Source organism: Rattus norvegicus, chromosome 1 (assembly GCF_036323735.1).
Source record: "Rattus norvegicus strain BN/NHsdMcwi chromosome 1, GRCr8, whole genome shotgun sequence".
In the NCBI taxonomy this organism is placed as follows: domain Eukaryota; kingdom Metazoa; phylum Chordata; class Mammalia; order Rodentia; family Muridae; genus Rattus; species Rattus norvegicus.
The window spans coordinates 125,593,126-125,614,659 of record NC_086019.1 but is presented as its reverse complement, the minus strand read 5'-3'; positions in this window follow the sequence as shown (position 1 = coordinate 125,614,659).

Genomic DNA, 21,534 nt, shown 5'->3' with positions numbered 1-21,534 from the left:
TGTTCCTCCCTCCCTTTCTTTTTGCCCAATGACAGACTTTGTTTTACCTTGTCTGCCTTCTCTTAACTGGGTTGTTAATAGCATCCACTCCCATCTGTCTGGGTAGAATGCAGGCATGTTACTTCCTTCATTGAGGAGACAAACCAGGAGTGTTTAACATTTTTTATTTACCTAGTACACTGTTGGCACAAGGACTTTTGTGCCTCCAGCCAATAATGATACTAAGCAACTATGTTATTGGTCTACACAATTATTTGAATATATTTTGTTCTTGTTTCATTGTTGTGCTGGATACTTTTACATCACTTAGACCCAAGCTACAGCCATCAGAAAGTTGGAAACCTCAATTGTAAAAGAGAGAGAGAGAGAGAGAGAGAGAGAGAGAGAGAGAGAGAGAGAGAGAATCCTCTATAAAGATTTGAAAATAGGAAAGCCTGATTGGGGGTGGGTACAGTCCATTGGCATTGTTGTTATTTCTGGGTTTGTGATTCTGGGTTCTATAAGAAGGTGTGCAGAGTTAGCTATAGGGAACAAAACGGCAATCAGCAAGTCAGTCCCTGCCTACACGTTCCTCACATATTTAAGTCCCTGCTCTTACTTCCTTTAATGATTGACTATGATGCATAAAAGCTTTTCCTACTATCGTGTGCTTTTGGTCACATCATTTCATTATAGCAGAAACTCTAGGACAATAGTATACACATTATAAAAATAGTGAGAAGGGTTGAAGATTTAGCTCAGTGGTAGAGCACTTGCCTAGCAAGCACAAGGCCCTGGGTTCGGTCCTCAGTTCTGAAAAAAGAATAGTGAAAAACAAGTGTGTCATATTGTGAGTCTTTGTATTTTTTATTTTCCCAAAGGAATATATTTATTAATGGAACCAACTTAATCTAGGATTATGTGAGAACAGATCATTCTGTTGGAGAAATGATTGAGTCTTATGAGGATCCATCTCATCAGTATCACACAATGTTTTGATGGATATGAAGAAGAACATGAGATCAACATACTTTCACTGATGAAGTCCACAAAATATTTAAGAAAATGCACTTGAGGAACTACAAGGAACAAGGCAGCAGCACACAGAGCTCAAGGCCAGACTAACTCACATTACAAGAATGATTCAAATTCTCCCCCACCAAATAATTTTTTGGATTTCATGGGTAATCCAGAAAGTATGAAGAACAAATAATTTATGAACTTGCCATTTATATAATTCCAAAGACATATAATTCACAACAAAAGAAGACACATATTTCTAGATGAACATGTCACAAAATCTATTCACAAATTGTAACAATATCCTGCATCCTTTAAAGGAAAATACAACATAAAATGATCAAGCGAGGCTTACATCAAAAGTTTGAGGCTGATTCAACACTTTGTAATATTGATTCAGTCCAATCACATTATCCATACCTGAAAAAGGAAGGGGGGCATTTTGCCTCGTCAAGAACCTGCAATTATGTAAAAGCAACCCTCAATCATATTACAAAATCCAAAATAAAACTAGAAATAGAAGAAATTGTCTTGAACTCATAAAGGATTTATATAAAGCATGTTGCATGATGACTAGAAATTTATTTCTTTCCATGGGACCAAACACAATTTTATAATAGAAGTAGAGACATGTCTGTGATTCAGAATGGAAATCCTAGGCACAGATGGGGAGTGAGATCATTCATCTATTTCTGACAAAATTATAAATACATGATAATCACAAAAAATGTTTTCAAGAAATGATACATATGGCACAGGTATTCAAATTGAGTCAAATGCAAATGAGTTCATTATTCAGATCTCAGAGTGAACAAAGTGTTGATTCATCGAACATGAACATTTGTGGATTAGACTTCTATAAAATATTCGTTATGTACAGTTCAAAACTGAGTGTAAGTAAAAGACAAGTTTCAACCTTGGACATACATTTTTATAACATATTTACAATAAAAGAACCTCAATATAGAGTGACCAAAACCATAACCATATAAACCGAAAACTCACTTATGAATTAAATTTGAAAAATCAATTGAATTAGCAAAGTTCCCATTCAATTGGGTATCAGAAATCTTGTTTTAGATTGATATTCCCAACATTCTTTCTAAGATCAGCAAATGGCAATATAGTAGCTTTTTCCCTCTTAAAGAGTAAAATAAGAGGTATGTAAAAATCTAGTTGGAGCTTAAAGTCAGATAACACCTTTTCTAAAATGTATGTTACTACTCAATGTCTACAATGTGTGCTCATCTGTCTCAGATTCCCATTCTAGTTTTGTAGCTTACTATAGCAGATAGAGCTGGGCTGGGACATGTTTATTCCTATAATGTATTTTGGCATATTTTATTCTTCTCTGAAAACAAAAACTGGAAAATTGTCATAACATTTTAAACCACTGTAGTTTTAGATACAAACTGAAGGCACCTCATTCCATTTGTAATTGTTTTTGAACTAAACCGGTATCGTTTGCCCTCTGGTGGCCATTACATCAAACAACAGTTTCTTTTAATTCTGCTAGAAGAGTTTCAGCATATACAATGTATGATTCCCTCTGGTGGCATAAGAACTTAAAAAAAAAAAGGTTTGGTTCTCCTATTCAAGAGTGAAAAGCACAAAAGTATCAGCCAGCACATTCTGTATAATTTTTCTCAGTGTTTACAGCTTTTTTTTTGAGGATCTAAAAGTGGCAGCTTTATTCTTCTGAGTTAGCAGATAATTCATTTTGATGTGCATGTTTTTTTCTTTTTTTTTTTTATTAACTTGAGTATTTCTTATATACATTTCGAGTGTTATTCCCTTTCCCGGTATCCAGGCAAACATCCCCCTCCCCCCTCCCCTTCCTTATGGGTGTTCCCCTCCCAACCCTCCCCCCATTGCCGCCCTCCCCCCACCAGTCTAGTTCACTGGGGGTTCAGTCTTAGCAGGACCCAGGGCTTCCCCTTCCACTGGTGCTCTTACTAGGATATTCATTGCTACCTATGAGGTCAGAGTCCAGGGTCAGTCCATGTATAGTCTTTAGGTAGTGGCTTAGTCCCTGGAAGCTCTGGTAGCTTGGCATTGTTGTACATATGGGGTCTCGAGCCCCTTCAAGCTCTTCCAGTTCTTTCTCTCAACCTTCAACGGGGGTCCTATTCTCAGTTCAGTGGTTAGCTGCTGGCATTCGCCTCTGTATTTGCTGTATTCTGGCTGTGTCTCTCAGGAAACATCTACATCCATCTCCTGTCTGCCTGCACTTCTTTGCTTCATCCATCTTGTCTAATTGGGTGGCTGTATATGTATGGGCCACATGTGGGGCAGGCTCTGAATGGGTGTTCCTTCAGTCTCTGTTTTAATCTTTGCCTCTCTCTTCCCTGCCAAGGGTATTCTTGTTCCCCTTTTAAAGAAGGAGTGAAGCATTCACATTTTGATCATCTGTCTTGAGTTTCATTTGTTCTAGGCATCTAGGGTAATTCAAGCATTTGGGCTAATAGCCACTTATCAATGAGTGCATACCATGTATGTCTTTCTGTGATTGGGTTAGCTCACGCAGGATGATGTTTTCCAGTTCCAACCATTTGCCTACGAATTTCATAAAGTCGTTGTTTTTGATAGCTGAGTAATATTCCATTGTGTAGATGTACCACATTTTCTGTATCCTTTCCTCTGTTGAAGGGCATCTGGGTTCTTTCCAGGTTCTGGCTATTATAAATAAGGCTGCAATGAACATAGTGGAGTATGTGTCTTTTTTATATGTTGGGGCATCTTTTGGGTATATGCCCAAGAGAGGTATAGCTGGATCCTCAGGCAGTTCAATGTCCAATTTTCTGAGGATCCTCCAGACTGATTTCCAGAATGGTTGTACCAGTTTGCAATCCCACAAACAATGGAGGAGTGTTCCTCTTTCTCCACATCCTCGCCAGCATCTGTTGTCCCCTAAGTTTTTGATCTTAGCCATTCTCACTGGTGTGAGGTGAAATCTCAGGGTTGTTTTGATTTACATTTCCCTTATGACTAAAGCTGTTGAACATTTCTTTAGGTGTTTCTCAGCCATTCGGCATTCCTCAGCTGTGAATTCTTTGTTTAGCTTTGAACCCCATTTTTTAAAAAGGTTATTTGTTTCCCTGCAGTCTAACTTCTTGAGTTCTTTGTATATTTTGGATATAAGGCCTCTATCTGTTGTAGGATTGGTAAAGATCTTTTCCCAATCTGTTGGTTGCCGTTTTGTCCTAACCACAGTGTCCTTTGCCTTACAGAAGCTTTGCAGTTTTATGAGATCCCATTAGTCGATTCTTGATCTTAGAGCGTAAGCCATTGGTGTTTTGTTTAGGAAATTTTTTCCAGTGCCCATGTGTTCCAGATGCTTCCCTAGTTTTTCTTCTATTAGTTTGAGTGTATCTGGTTTGATGTGGAGGTCCTTGATCCACTTGGACTTAAGCTTTGTACAGGGTGATAAGAATGGATCGATCTGCATTCTTCTACATGTTGCCCCCCAGTTGAACCAGCACCATTTGCTAAAAATGCTATCTTTTTTCCATTTGATGGTTTTGGCTCCTTTGTCAAAAATCAAGTGACCATAGGTGTGTGGGTTCATTTCTGGGTCTTCAATTCTATTCCATTGGTCTATCTGCCTGTCTCTTTACCAATACCATGCAGTTTTTATCACTATTGCTCTGTAATACTGCTTGAGTTCAGGGATAGTGATTCCCCTTGAAGTCCTTTTATTGTTGAGGATAGCTTTAGCTATCCTGGGTTTTTTGTTATTCCAGATGAATTTGCAAATTGTTCTGTTAACTCTTTGAAGAATTGGATTGGTATTTTGATGGGGATTGCATTGAATCTGTAGATTGCTTTTGGTAAAATGGCCATTTTTACTATATTAATCCTGCCAATCCATGAGCATGGGAGATCTTTCCATCTTCTGAGGTCTTCTTCAATTTCCTTCTTCAGTGTCTTGAAGTTCTTATTGTACAGATTTTTTACTTGCTTTGTTAAAGTCACACCGAGGTACTTTATATTATTTGGGTCTATTATGAAGGGTGTCGTTTCCCTAATTTCTTTCTCGGCTTGTTTCTCTTTTGTATAGAGGAAGGCAACTGATTTATATGAGTTAATTTTATACCCAGCCACTTTGCTGAAGTTGTTTATCAGCTTTAGTAGTTCTCTGGTGGAACTTTTGGGATCACTTAAATACACTATCATATCATCTGCAAATAGTGATATTTTGACTTCTTCTTTTCCGATCTGTATCCCCTTGACCTCCTTTTGTTGTTTGATTGCTCTGGCTAGTACTTCAAGAACTATATTGAATAAGTAGGGAGAGAGTGGGCAGCCTTGTCTAGTCCCTGATTTTAGTGGGATTGCTTCAAGTTTCTCTCCATTTATTTTAATGTTAGCAACTGGTTTGCTGTATATGGCTTTTACTATGTTCAGGTATGGGCCTTGAATTCCTATTCTTTCCAGGACTTTTATCATGAAGGGGTGTTGAATTTTGTCAAATGCTTTCTCAGCGTCTAATGAAATGATCATGTGGTTTTGTTCTTTCAGTTTGTTTATATAATGGATCACGTTGATGGTTTTCCGTATATTAAACCATCCCTGCATGCCTGGGATGAAGCCTACTTGATCATGGTGGATGATTGTTTTGATGTGCTCTTGGATTCGGTTTGCCAGATTTTTGTTGAGTATTTTTGCGTCGATATTCATAAGGGAAATTGGTCTGAAGTTCTCTTACCTTGTTGTGTCTTTGTGTGGTTTAGGTATAAGAGTAATTGTGGCTTCGTAGAAGGTATTCGGTAGTGATCCATCTGTTTCAATTTTGTGGAATAGTTTGGATAATATTGGTATGAGGTTTTCTATGAAGGTTTGATAGAATTCTGCACTAAACCCGTCTGGACCTGGGCTCTTTTTGGTTGGGAGAGCTTTAATGACTGCTTCTATTTCCTTAGGAGTTATGGGGTTGTTTATCTGGTTTATCTGTTCCCGATTTAACTTCGGTACCTGGTATCTGTCTAGGAAATTGTCCATTTCCTGAAGATTTTCAAGTTTTGTTGAATATAGGTTTTTATACTAAGATCTGATGATTTTTTGAATTTCCTCTGGATCTGTTGTTATGTCTCCCTTTTCATTTCTGATTTTGTTAATTTGGACGCATTCTCTGTGTCCTCTCGTAAGTCTGGCTAAGCGTTTATTTATCTTGTTGATTTTCTCAAAGAACCAACTTTTGGTTCTCTTGATTCTTTCTATGGTCCTTTTTGTTTCTACTTGGTTGATTTCAGCTCTGAATTTGATTATTTCCTGCCTTCTACTCCTCCTGGGTGTATTTGCTTCTTTTTGTTCTAGAGCTTTTAGGTGTGCTGTCAAGCTGCTGACATATGCTCTTTCCTGTTTCTTTCTGCAGGCACTCAGCGCTATGAATTTTCCTCTTAGCACAGCTTTCATTGTGTCCCATAAGTTTGGGTATGTTGTACTTTCATTTTCATTAAATTCTAAAAAGTTTTTAATTTCTTTCTTTATTTCTTCCTTGACCAGGTTATCATTGAGTAGAGCATTGTTCAATTTCCAAGTTTATGTGGGCATTCTTCCTTGATTGTTATTGAAGACCAGTTTTAGGCCGTGGTGGTCCGATAGCACGCATGGGATTATTTCTATCTTTCTGTACCTGTTGAGGCCCGTTTTTTGACAAATTATATGGTCGGTTTTGGAGAAAGTACCATGAGGAGCTGAGAAGAAGGTATATCCTTTTGCTTTAGGATAGAATGTTCTATAAATATCCGTTAAGTCCATTTTGCTCATGACTTCTCTTAGTCTGTCTACATCTCTGTTCAATTTCTGTTTCCAAGATCTGTCCATTGATGAGAGTGGGGTGTTGAAATCTCCCACTATTATTGTGTGAGGTGCAATGTGTGTTTTGAGCTTTAGTAAGGTTTCTTTTACATATGTAGGTGCCCTTGTATTTGGGGCATAGATATTTAGGATTGAGAGTTCATCTTGATGGATTTTTCCTTTGATGAATATGAAGTGTCCTTCCTTATCTTTTTTGCTGACTTTTAGTTGAAAATTGATTTTATTTGATATTAGAATGGCTACTCCAGCTTGCTTCTTCTGACCATTTGCTTGGAAAATTGTTTTCCAGCCTTTCACTCTGAGGTAATGTCTGTCTTTTCTCTGAGGTGTGTTTCCTGTAGGCAGCAGAATGCAGGTTCCTCATTGCGTATCCAGTTTGTTAATCTATGTCTTTTTATTGGGGAGTTGAGGCCATTGATGTTGAGAGATATTAAGGAATAGTGATTATTGCTTCCCGTTATATTCATATTTGGATGTGAGGTTATGTTTGTGTGCTTTCATTCTCTTTGTTTTGTTGCCAAGACGATTAGTTTCTTGCTTTTTCTAGGTTATAGCTTGCCTCCTTATGTTGGGCTTTACCATTTATTATCCTTTGTGGTGCTGGATTTGTAGAAAGATATTGTGTAAATTTGGTTTTGTCATGGAATATCTTGGTTTCTCCATCTATGTTAATTGAGAGTTTTGCAGGATACAGTAACCTGGGCTGGCATTTGTGTTCTCTTAGGGTCTGTATAACATCAGTCCAGGATCTTCTGGCCTTCATAGTTTCTGGCGAGAAGTCTGGTGTGATTCTGATAGGTCTGCCTTTATATGTTACTTGACATTTTTCCCTTACTGCTTTTAATATTCTTTCTTTATTTTGTGCGTTTGGTGTTTTGACTACTATGTGATGGGAGGTGTTTCTTTTCTGGTCCAATCTATTTGGAGTTCTGTTAGCTTCTTGTATGCCTATGGGTATCTCTTTTTTTAGGTTAGGGAAGTTTTCTTCTATGATTTTGTTGAAGATGTTTACTGGTCATTTGAGCTGGGAGTCTTCACTCTCTTCTATACCTATTATCCTTAGGTTTGATCTTCTCATTGAGTCCTGGATTTCCTGTATGTTTTGGACCAGTAGCTTTTTCTGCTTTACATTATCTTTGACAGTTGAGTCAATGATTCCTATGGAATCTTCTGCTCCTGAGTTTCTCTCTTCCATCTCTTGTATTCTGTTGGTGAAGCTTGTATCTACAGCTCCTTGTCTCTTCTTTTGGTTTTCTATATCCAGGGTTGTTTCCATGTGTTCTTTCTTGATTGCTTCTATTTCCATTTTTAATTCCTTCAACTGTTTGATTGTTGTCCTAGAGTAATTCTGCTTCTGTGTGTCCCGATTTCACCAGGCAGCTTTCTTGCAGCAGACAAGTTGGTCTTACCTGTGGTCCCGAGGCTCAAGTTTGCTCGCGGGGTGCTGCCCACGGGCTCTCTGCGGCGGCAGCAACCAGGAAGTGTTTACAGCTTTTATTTCTGAATATTTTTCACTTGATTTTTGTTTCTGTATAATTTTTACAAGTTTAATGAACATATAATGAAGTAAATGAGGTATGGGCTCTTAATGTCATGGTTGTAGTTAAGCCTAACATTCATTGCCAGTAATGCTAGAGAAACTATTTGAATTTTAGAAATAAGGATATTTTCAAGGAGTTCCCAACACATAAAGATATTGCTCAGGACAGGGACTTCCTCTTCAGGTTTTGGAAATTTATGTTTAGCAGGTGACATACCCAGATCTCTTGATAGAATATTTATTACAAATTTCTGGTAATCTCTATGATACAAATTTTGATGGTCTGGAACTTGATGCTATGTATTTAAATTAACAATAAGGTCTTCTTAATTTAGAACTTAAGACTTAGAGTATTAGTTTTAGAAGGAGGTGCTCAATCTTAAAATAATTATGCACACACATAGTACACAGGATGGAATGTAATTTTCTCTTAAAAATCTGATTCTCAGTATTCAAAAAATTACAGCAACTTCACACAGTTAGAGTTACAATATCACATATATTTCTTACTATATATTACATTTTATTATATTTTCTATAATATTTAATCTTAGACATGAATTTGATTGAATGTGGATTCCCACTGAACAGACACATCTCTGGATGTGTTCCACAGGATTGGTTGACAGAAGACCTTTTCCCAGAGTGGGCAAACATGTTCTGGAGGCAGCACATATTTAAGTAAGTCTGAAGCAAAGGAGAACTTTTTTTTTCTGACCCCTTTTATTCTTTGTTCAATGCTACTGCCCTGTACCTGGAGCTGGCACATTCCACCACTGAGACTGGCACTCCATTTGTTCATCCTGCCATACTCCATCATTGAGATTGGTCCTTCATTTTTCATTATTTAACATGGAGTGAGGGTCAGGATCTCACCTGAAATCCTCCTGGCTTGAAGATTCAAACCGGAACTGCCAAATCATCCAACCTCATGGGTTTGAGCTCTCAGTCTTTCATTCTGTTTATGTAAATACACATTGTTGGGCTATTCAGAATATGCCAACTAAATCAATATAATAAATTCCCTTTGTAATATCTAATCATTATATCGGTATCAGCCCTGTAAAATTTTTAATGTAAATTGCAAGTGGTTCTACAGAAAAAAAGAAAAATATATTACTCAAGACTTAGAGTTATCTACTACTGCTACCTAATTAGTGCAATTTAGAACTTTCTCTCACTAAACTAATTTTTAAAAAGACTCACCTAGTAGCAAAGAATACACTGGAAATGCTCAGTGTGTGCTCTGTAAGGACTATACACAATAACATATTTCCTATTGCTGATTTACTTCATATGAATAACAAGGAATTTGGGGACTGTGAATAGAAATTTTTATGTATTTGAAAAAAGTAAGAGAAATAATGAGGCTGGCTCTTTGCATCTATTATTATGGATAAAGTAAAATGAGGTAAATGAGCTCAGAAAATAAAATTTCTGAACTCCAGGAGAACACAAATGGCCTAAATATTTTCTCTGTTATCCACAAAACAAACTACTGTACACCAATCATAGGGATTAAAATGTCAAAAGCTGAACATAAGTCATCATTCTAAAATTGGTACATCACAAAATAACATCTAAAACACAACTTATTTTGGTAGATAAAGTGATGCACTGATAGGAAAGAAGAAAGATTCGATATGCTAGAATGGAGCTGTGTGAGAGAATCCTATTGGAAATAAAACATTCAGATGACCCAGCACTGGATGAATCCCCATCTATACCTCCTGAAACTTTTCTTATGTGTTAGTTTCTTAGTGAACTACTCTTGTCTGTGACAAAGACCTTTGCAGAAGGAAATGACAATCAACAAAAAGATGATGTATGAGTGCTCACTTGTCTTTGCTTCTTGTAACATGTAGTTTTTAAAAATCAAACCATGCTTAAACAGGTAATCACTGGCAATGGTGGTCTTGCTCCCTCCCATAGTTTCTGTGGCCAGATGTGTCCATGCCATTCCAACTTCCCTGGCAATCCACCTCCTGTGACTAGCCTGCAGAAAGCTAGGTACTGCTCACTCAAATTCCCTTAGCCAGATAAAATGATATCATTAGAGACTTGTAATAGCCATCCAGATTTATGATTGTAAATCTCCAACCTCAAAATGCCCACCCAAAGAACCCAAAACTCAATTGATATAAGATGCACACCTTGATTAGGCAAATGTCCCATACACTGCTTATTGCCCATCTATGAAATTCCTAGCTACTTGAAGCTTCTCCAGACCATGTAGGTCAGCTCCATTTTCCCCCTTTTGGTTTCATATTGTTGCTATTTCCAACTCCATCTCATCTTTTCTTTCCATCCTACTCTGTCTCCTCTCTAAAACTTTCAGGTATGCCTTTCCTTCACACTGCCCAATCAGATATTATAGCCTTACTTGACTAATTATGATTTTACCTGATTGTTGTTATTGTTGTTTGTAGTTGGTTGCAAACCCCTTCAGCTCCTTCAATTCTTTCTCTAACTTCTCCAATGGGGGTCACATTCTCAGAGGCAAACATTCGCTTCTGTAATTGTCATAGTCTGGCAGAGACTCTCAGGAGATAGCTATATCAGGCTTCTGTCAGCATGCACTTCTTGGCATCAGCACTATTAACTGGGATTGGTGGCTGTATGAATATGGGCTGGATGCCTAGGTGGGACAGGCTCTGAATGGCCATTCCTTCAGTCTCTGCTCCAAAACTTGTCTCCATATTTTCTCCTGTGAATATTTTTGTTCTCCCTTCTAAGAAGGACTGAAGAACCCACACTTTGATTGCCCATTTTCTTGACCTGAAAGAATCTGTAATCTGTGGATTGTATCTTGGGTAAGCCAAGCTTTTGTACTAATATACACTTATTAGTGAGTGCATGCCATATGTGTATTTTGTGATTGGGTTACCTCACTCAGGATGATATTATTAAGTTCCATTCATTTGCCTATTAATGTCATGAAGTCATTGTTTTTAACAGCTGAGTAGTGTTCCATTGTGTAGATGTAACACATTTTCTGTATACATTCCTCCATTGGAGGACATCAGGGTTGTTTTGATTTCCATTTCCTGATGACTAAAAATGTTGAATATTTATTTAGGTAATTCTCAACCATTTGATATTACTCAGCTGAGAATTTTTTCTTTACCTCTGTACCCTATTTTAATATGGTTATTTGATTCTCTGGAAATCTTTGTATATATTGGATATTAGTCCTCTATCAGAAGTATGATTGGTAAAGATCTTTTACCCATCTGTTTGTTGCAATGTTCTCCTATTGACAGTGTGTGATTTGCCTTACAGAAGCTTTGCAATTTTATGATGTCCCATTTGTCAATTATTGATCTTAGAGCATAAGGCATTGTTGTTGTGTTCAGGAATTTTCCCCAGTGCCGATATGTATGAGACTCTTTCCCACATTTTCTTCTATTAGCTTGAGTGTATCTGGTTTTATGTGGAGGTTTGTGTTCCACTTGGACTTGAGCTTTCTACAGGGCAATAAGAATGGATTGATTTGCATTTTTCTACATGCTGACCTCCAGTTGAAAAAGCATCATTTGTTGAAAATGAAATCTTCTTTCCATTGGATGGTTTTAGCTCATTTGTCAAAGTTCAACTGACCATAGGTGTGTGGGTTCCTTTTTGGGTCTTCAGTTCTGTTCCACTGATCTACCTGCCTGTCTCTGTAACCATATCATTCAATTTTTATCACTATTTCTCTGCAATACAGCTTGAGATCAGGAATGGTGATTCCCCCAGAAGTTCTTTTATGGTTGAGGATAGTAGTCACTATCCTGTTTTTGTTTTTGTTTTTGTTTTCATTATTCAGTATGAATTTGCAAATTGCTCTTTCTAACTCTATGAAAAATTGCATTGGAATTCTGAAGGGGATTGCATTGAATCTGTAGATTGCTTTTGGCAAGATGGATATTGTTATAATATTAATCCTGCCAATCCATGAGCATGAGAGATCTTTCCATCTTCTCAGATCATCCTGAATTTCTATCTTCAAAGATGTTGTTCTGATCTTTCCCTTGTTTGATTAGAGTCACACTGAGGCATTTTATGTTATTTGTGACTGTTGTGAAGGGTGCAGTTTTCTCTAATTTCTTTCTCAGCCTCTGTATCCTTTGAGTAGAGGAAGGCTGATGATTTGTTTGAGTTAATTTTATATTGAGCCTCTTTGCTTAAATTGTTTATTAGGCCTAGTAGTTCTTTGGTGGAACTTTTCTTATCACTTAATTATACTATCATTTCATCTGCAAATAGTGATATTTTGACTTCTTCCTTTCCAATTTGTATCAACTTGACCTCCTTTTGTTTTCTAATTGCTCAGGTTAGGATTTCAAGTCCTATATTGAATAAGTAGGGACAGAATAGTTAGCCTTGTCTAGTCCCTCATTTCATTGGGATTGCTTCAAGCTTCTCTCCATTTAGTTTGGTGTTGTCTACTGGTTTGCTGTATATTGCTTTACTATGTTTAGGTATGGGCCTTGAATTCCTGATATTTCCAAACTTTTCTGATGAAAGGGTGTTAAATTTGGTCAAATACTTTCTCTGTATCTAATGAGGTGATCATTTGGAATTAGCTTATATGATGGATTACCTTGAAGGAATTTTGTATGTTGAACCATCCCTGGATCTTTGGAAAGAAGTCTACTTGATTGTGAGGAATGATCATTTTGATGTGTTCTTGGAGTTAGTTTTTATCAAGTATTTTTGTGTCAATATTTATAAGGGAAATAGGTCTGAATTTTCCTTGTTGGGTCTTTGTGTAGTTTAGATACATGCATAATTGTGGCTTTGTAGAAGGAATTAGGTAGTGTTCCTTCAGTTTCAATGTTGTGCAATAGTTTGGGCAGTGTTTGTATTAGGTTTTTCTTGAAGGTCTGATAGAATTGTCCACTAAACAATTATGGTCCTGTGGTTTGGGGGAGGATATTTTAATAACTTCTTCTATTTCTTTTGCAGTTATGGTAATGTTTAGCTGGATTTTCTGATCCTTATTTAACTTTGATACCTGGTATCTATCTAGAAAATCATCTATTTCATCCAGATTTTCCAGTATTGTTGAATGAAATCTTTTGTAGTATGATCTGGAGAGTTTTAGAATTTCCTCAGATTCTGTTGTTATGTCTTCTATTTTATTTCTGATTTTGTTAATTTGTATACTGTTATGTGCCCTCTAATTAATCTGGCTAAGGGTTTCTGTATCTTGTTGATTTTTCTCAAAGAACCAGCTCCTGGTTTTGTTGATTTTTTGTATAGTTCTTTTTCTTTCTACTTGGTTAAATTCAGTCCAGAGTTTGATTATGTCCTGCTATCTACTCCTCTTGGGTGCGTTCGCTTCTTTTTCTTCTAGAGCTTTTAGGTGTGCTGTCAAGCTGCTAATATATGCTTTCTCCAGTTCATTTTGAAGGCACTCAGAGCTATGAGTTTTCCTCTCACTGCTTTCCTGTATCCCATAAGTTTCGGTATGTTGTGCCTTCATTTTCATTAAATTTTTAAAAGTCTTTAATTTCTTTATTTATTCTTTGACCAAATTGTCATTGAGTAGAGCATTGTTCACCTTCCATGTGTATGTGGGCTTTCTCTCATTTTCATTGTTATTGAAGACCAGTCTTAATTCGTGGCGATCAGTTAGGATGCATGGGGTTATTTCAATATTCTTGTATCTGTTGAGGTATTTTTTTGTGACTGATTACATGGTCAATTTTGGAGAAGGTACCATAAGGTGCTAAGAATAAGGTATATTATTTTGCTTTAGGATGAATGTTCTACAGACATCTGATCCGCTAAGTCCTTTTGGTTTATGACATATGTTAGTTTCTCTATGGTCTGTTTAATTTCTGTTTTCATAAACTATCCATTGCTGAGAATGGGATGGTGAAATCTTTCACTATAATTGTGTGAGGTACAATGTGTTCTTTGAGCTTAATAAGGTTTCATTTTATGAATGTGGGTACTCTTGCATTTGGAGCATAGATATTCAGGATTGATACTTCATCTAGGTCAATTTTTCCTTTGATTAGTAGGAAGTGTCTTTTCTTATATTTTTTTGATAATTTTTGGTTGAAAGTTGATTTTATTCGATATTAGAATGGCTACTCCAGCTTGTTTCTTGGGACCATTTTCTTAGAAAATAGTTTTTCAGCCTTTTACTTGGTGGTAGTGTCAGTCTTTGTTACTGAGTTGTTTTTCCAGTATGTAGCAAAATGCTGGGTCCTCTTCCTGTATCCAGTCTGTTAGTCTATGTCTTTTTATTGGGGAATTGACTCCATTAATATTAAGAGCAATTAAGCAATAGTTATTGTTGTTTCTTGTTATTTTTATTGTTGGAGGTGGAATTACATTTGTCTGGCTCTCTTTTTTAGGTTTATTGCAAGAAGATTACTTCCTTGCTTTTTCTAGGGTGTAGTTTCCCTCTTGTGTTGTAGTTTTCCGTCTATTACCATTTGTAGGGCTGGATTTGTGGAAATATATTGTATAAATTTGGATTTGTCATGAAATACTTTGGTTTCTCCATCTATGTTAATTGAGATCTTTTTGGAATATAGTAGCCTGAGCTGGCATTTGTGTTCTATAGTGTCTGTATCACAATGCTTCCTTATGGGACAGCATTTTTTAAGTATAAGTAATCAAGAAATGACCAGAAATGTTATATCCTTTTAGAGTAAATCATCTTTACAGGAAAATAGTCATATCCATAAAATACACCTCATTAAGAAGGAGGAAGATGTGCCTAGGAGGTGGAAACTTGGAAGCTAGAGTTGTTTGGTTATTTTTTAAACAGAAATTTCTCTCCAAAACAAAAACAAACATGTGTGATAGATCTTCTGTTTTCTTCATTTTGTTTAATAGAGATAGGCAAGGAACTGGAAAAAGAAGACTTTAGCTTTGCTCTGAGTAGAGACTGGAACTCTACCTTGCTTCTAAACAAAAGTAATTATCTGGATATTACAATCTACTTGTTGCACTGGCAGAATCAGAACATATATGGGTCTGTTCTGTATTGAAGATGGACCAGAACATTAACTAGAAATTTCCATCCTCATTAATATAAGTAAATAAAAATACATACCCAACATTATTTGAGTATTTTTTTCATAAATTTAAGGAGATGCTGATGGTTTTAACTATGTGTAAAAGTCTGCTTATTTTGAGGCAATTCATGATGTCTTACTATTGTTTTCATACCTAATGTCTTTGAGAGATGTGTGGAAAATCATTGACCAACTTAGTCATAAAGTGTTTCCACTGCTTTTCTTTATTATCCCCATAGAGTAGAGTTGTGTAGAAAAGCAGACCCTACATTGTGCACATCCCTGTTCAGAGACAAATACATTGAGATCAACCAAGACATTGCCCATATATTTTTATGTTCCCACATGCGGAAGTATTCTCTTTAACTTTTGTTAACAAAACAGAGTTTGGGTATAGGGAACTTCAATTGACATGCAGTCTCCATCAAAATGGCCTAAATATTGCTACAATGCTATATATGTGTTCAGAAACTCCTATCAGCTGGTATATCAGTTGCCTAGTTGGTGGCTCAGTTTCTGAGAGATCTCAGGGGTCAAGGTTATTCAAGGCTGCTGGTTTTTCTATTGGATCACGCACCTCCTTAGTCTCTCCGAGCCTTTTCCTAACTCTATCACAGGAGTCCCCAACTACTGTCCATTCTGTCATCTGACCCTTTCACCTGCTTGTTGGGCCTCTTGGAAGGCAATCATGATAGGCCCCTGTCTATAAGCACAGCATAGCATCAGTAATAGAGTCAGGCCTTGGAGCATCCCCTTGAGCTGAATCCCATTTTGGGCCTGTCACTGAATCTTGACTCTTCTCCATTTTTGTCTCTGCAGTTCTTTCAAACAGAAACAACTCTTCAGCAATGTGTCTGGATATAAAATTAACTCAAACCTATCAGCAGCCTTCCTCTACTCAAAAGGATTTATAGGCTGAGAGAAAAATTATGGAAGCAACACCCTTCAAAAAAGTCAAAATAATATAAAATATCTTGGTGTGACTCTACCCAACAAGGGAAATATCTGTAGGACAGAAATTCATGTCTCCGGACAAAGAAACTAAGACCTCAGAAGGAGGAAAGAACTCCCATTCTCATGGATCAGCAACCTATAGCCATATATCCACCAAACCCAGACAGTATTTCTGACGCCAAGAAGTACATGCTGACAGAGCCTGATTGTTCTGGCTAGAAACTCTTGTGCTACGTTGAATAGGTAGGAGAGAGCAGGCAGCCCTGTATCATTCCTGATTTTATTAGGATTGCTACAAGTTTAACTCCATTTACTTTGGTATTAGCTATTAGTTGGCTCTATGTTGCTTTTATTATGTTATTATGTTTAGGTATGGACCTTGAATTCCATATCTTTTCAGTTTTAACATGAGGGTATTTTTTTGTCAAACTCTGTAAAATGAGATGATCGTGTGTACTTCTTCTTTGAGTGTGTTTGTATAGTGGATTACATTAATGGATTTCCATATATTGAACTATCCTTGCATCCCTGAGTTGAAACCTACTTGAATATGATAAATGATTGCTTTGAGGTGCTCTTGGATTCAGTTTCTGAAAATTTTATTGAGTATTTTTGCATCAATACTCATAAGTGAAATTGTTCTGAAGTTCTTTTTCTTTGTTGGGTCTTTGTGTGGCTTAAGTATGAGGATAACTATGGCATCATAGAGTGAATTAAAGTAGAGTTCCTTCTGTTATAATTTTGTGGAATACTTTGAGTAATATTGATATTAAATCTTTTTTGAGAGTCTGAGAGAATTCTGTACTAAGCACATCTAATCCTGGGCCTTTTTGGGGGAAGGTTAATTACTGCTTCTTTTTCTGTGGTGGTTTTGGCACTGTTTAGATCATTTATCTGTTTCTTAAATAACCTTGATAACTAGTATCTGTCTAGAAAACCATACATTTCATCTAGATTTTCCAATTTTGTTGAGTACATCCTCTTGTAGTAGGATTTGATGACTTTTAATTTTTAAGGTATATTCTTTTGTGTTAGGTTGAAATAGTCTACACAAACATGTTAATTCCAAGGAGTCTTTAATTACTTTATTTCTTCCCTGACCAAGTTATCATTGAATAGAAATTTGTTCATTTTCCATGGGTATGTGGGCTTTCTGTTCCTTTTATTGTTACTGAAGATTATCTTTAGCTCCTGGTGATCTGATAGTATGCATGGAATTAATTAATCTTAATGTATTGGTTGATTCTTGTTTTGTGATTATATGGTCAATTTTGGAAAAGGCAAAATGAGGTGCTGAGAAGGTGTATTCTTTTGTTTTAAGGTGAAATGTTCAGTAGATATTTGTTAAAGCCTTTGGTTCATAACCTCTATTAGTTTCATTGTGTCTCTGTTTACCTTCTGTTTCAGTGACCTGTACATTAGTGAGAGTGGGCTGTTGAACTCTCCAACTATTATTATGTGGGGTTCAATGTGTATTTCATTAAGTTTCTTTTATGAATGTAGGCACCTTTGCATTGGTGGAATGGATGTTCAGAATTGAGACTTTCTCTTGGTGGATTTTTTCTAGATGAAAATGAACTGTCCTTCCCCATCTCTCTTGATAACTTTTGAAAAAGTCTATTTTAGTTCATATTATGTTAGAAACTCCAGCTTGTTTTTTGGGACAATTTGCTTCATAGCTTTTCCAGCCTCTTACTTTGATGTAGTTTTTTTCTGTTATTGATGTGTATTTCATGGACACAGCAAAATGCTGGACCCTGTTTCTATATCTGATCTGTTTGTATATGTCTTTTGGGATGAAAATATATAAATTATTGCTAGTTGCTGTTATCATTTGTTGTTTGTAGGTGGCATTATGTGCCTGTGATTCCCTCCTTTTGGCTTTGTAGTGAGGATATTAATATCTTGTTATTTCTTTGTATGTATCCTCCATGTGTTGGAATTTTTCTTCTAGAATCTTCTGTATGCCTGAATTGGTAGATAGATGTTTAAATTTCTTTTCTCCTGGAATATTTTGTTTCTCTATCTAAGTTGATTGAGAATTTTGCTGAGTATAATAGTGGGGGTTATCATTTGTGTTCTCTTATTGGCTGCCTGATATCCGAAGAGGCTTTTCTGGTTTTTTATCTCTGATGAGAAACCTGTTGTAATGCTGATAGGTCTGCTTTTTATGTGACTTGGCCTTTTTCCATTATTTCTATTAATGTTCTTTCTTTGTGCATTTAGTGTTTAGATTACTATGTGACAAGAAGGTTTTCTCTCATAGACCAATCTATTTGGTCTTATTTAGGCTTATTGTACATTCAAGTCCATAGCTTTTTACATCCTTTGACCTGGGAATCTTTTTTTTTCATCTTTATTACCTTGAGTATTTCCTATTTACATTTCGGTTGTTATTCACGTTCCTGATTTCCAGGCCAATATCCCCCTAACCCCTCCCAGTCCCCTCCTCTATGGATGTTCCCCTCCCAATGCTCCCCTCATTACCGCCCTCCCCACAACAATCACGATCACTGGGGGTTCAGTCTTGGCAGGACCAAGGTCTTCCCCTTCCACTGGTGCTCTAACTAGGTTATTCATTGCTACATACGCAGTTGGACTCCAGGGTCAGTCTATGTATAGTCTTTGGGTAGTGGCTTAGTCCCTGGAAGCTCTGGTTGGTTGGCATTGTTGTTCATATGGGGTCTCAAGCCCCTTCAAGCTCTTTCAGTCCTTTCTAAAATTCCTTCAATGAGGGTCCCATTCTCAGTTCAGTGGTTTGCTGCTGGCATTCACCTATGTATTTGTTGTATTCTGGCTGTGTCTCTCAGGAGAGATCTACATCCGTTTCCTGTTGGCCTGCACTTCTTTGCTTCATCCATCTTATTTAATTGGGTGGCTGTATATGCATGGACCACATGTGGGGCAAGCTCTGAATGGGTGTTCCTTCTGCCTCTGTTCTAAACTTTGACTCCCTATTCCCTGCCAAGGGAATTCTTGTTCCCCTTTTAAAGAAGGAGTGAAGCATTTATATTTTGGTCATTCTTCTTGAGTTTCATGTGTTCTGTGCATCTAGGGTAATTCAAGCATTTGGGCTAATAGCCACTTATCATTGAGTCGATACCATATGTGTTTTTCTGTGATTGGGTTACCTCACTCAGGATGATATTTTCCAGTTCCAACCATTTGCCTATGAATTTCATAAAATCATTGTTTTTGATAGCTGAGTAATATTCCACTGTGTAGATGTACCACATTTTCTGTATCCATTCCTCTGTTGAAGAGCATCTGGGTTCTTTCCAGCTTCTGGCTATTATAAATAAGGCTGCTATGAACATAGTGGAGCATGTGTCTTTGTTATATGTTGGGGCATCTTTTGGGTATATGCCCAAGAGTGGTATAGCTAGGTCCTCAGGTAGTTCAATGTCCAATTTTCTGAGGAACCTCCAGACTGATTTCCAGAATGGTTATGCCAGTCTGCAATCCCACCAACAATGGAGGAGTGTTCCTCTATCTCCACATCCTCTCCAGCATTGCTGTCACCTGAGTTTTTGATCTTAGCCATTCTCATTGGTGTGAAGTGAAATCTCAGGGTTGTTTTGATTTGCATTTCCCTTATGACTAAAGATGTTGAACATTTCTTTAGGTGTTTCTCAGCCATTCGGCATTCCTCAGCTGTGAATTCTTTGTGTAGCTCTGAACCCCATTTTTTTATTAACTTGAATATTTCTTATTTACATTTCGAATGTTATTCACTTTCCTGGTTTCCGGGCCAACATCCCCCAAAGCCTTCCCCCTCCCCTTTTTTGTGGGTGTTCCCCTCCCCATCCTCCCACCATTCCACCCTGACCCCAAAAATCATGTTCACTGGGGGTTCAGTTTTAGCAGGACCAAGGGCTTCCCCTTCCACTGGTGATCTTACTAGGCTATTCATTGCTACCTATGAGGTCAGAGTCCAGGGTCAGTCCATGCATAGACTTTGGGTAGTGGCTTAGTCCCTGGAAGCTCTGGTTGCTTGTCATTGTTGTTCATATGGGGTCTCAAGCCCCTTCAACCTCTTCCAGTCCTTTCTCTGATTCCTTCAACGGGGGTCCTGTTCTCAGTTCAGTGGTTTGCTTCTGGCATTCGCCTCTGTATTTGCTTTATTCTGGCTGTGTCTCTCAGAAGAGATCTACATCTGGCTCCTGTCGGCCTGCACTTCTTTGCTTCATCCATCTTGTCTAATTGGGTGGCTGTATATGTATGGGCCACATGTGGGGCAGGCTCTGAATGGGTGTTTCTTCTGTGTCTGTTTTAATCTTTGCCTCTCTATTCCCTGCCAAGGGTATTCTTGTTCCCCTTTTAAAGAAGGAGAGAAGCATTCACATTTTGATCATCCTTCTTGAGTTTCATGTGTTCTGTGCATCTAGGGTAATTAAGCATTTGGGCTAATATCCACTTATCAATGAGTGCATACCATGTGTGTTTTTCTGTGATTGGGTTACCTCACTTAGGATGATATTTTCCAGTTCCAACCATTTGCCTATGAATAGGGTTATTTGTCTCCCTTCGGTCTAACGTCTTGAGTTCATTGTATATTTTGGATATAAGCCGTCTATCTGTTGTAGGATTGGTAAAGGTCTTTTCCCAATCTGTTGGTTGCCGTTTTGTCCTAACAACAGTGTCCTTTGCCTTACAGAAGCTTTGCAGTTTTATGAGATCCCATTTGTCGATTCTTGATCTTAGAGCATAAGCCATTGGTGTTTTGTTCAGGAAATTTTCTCCAGTGCCCATGTGTTCGAGATGCTTCCCAATTATTTCTTCTATTAGTTTGAGTGTATCTGGTTTGATGTGGAGGTCCTTGATCCACTTGGACTTAAGTTTTGTACAGGGTGATAAGCATGGATCTATCTGCATTCTTCTGCATCCTGACCTCCAGTTGAACCAGCACCATTTGCTGAAAATGCTACCTTTTTTCCATTTGATGGTTTTGGCTCCTTTGTCAAAAATCAAGTGACCATAGGTGTGTGGGTTCATTTCTGGGTCTTCAATTCTATTCCATTGGTCTATCTGTCTCTGTACCAATACCATGCAGTTTTTATCACTATTGCTTTGTAATACTGCTTGAGTTCAGGGATAGTGATTCCCCCAGAAGTCCTTTTATTGTTGAGGATAGTTTTAGCTATCCTGGGTTTTTTTCTTATTCCAGATGAATTTGCAAATTGTTCTGTCTAACTCTAT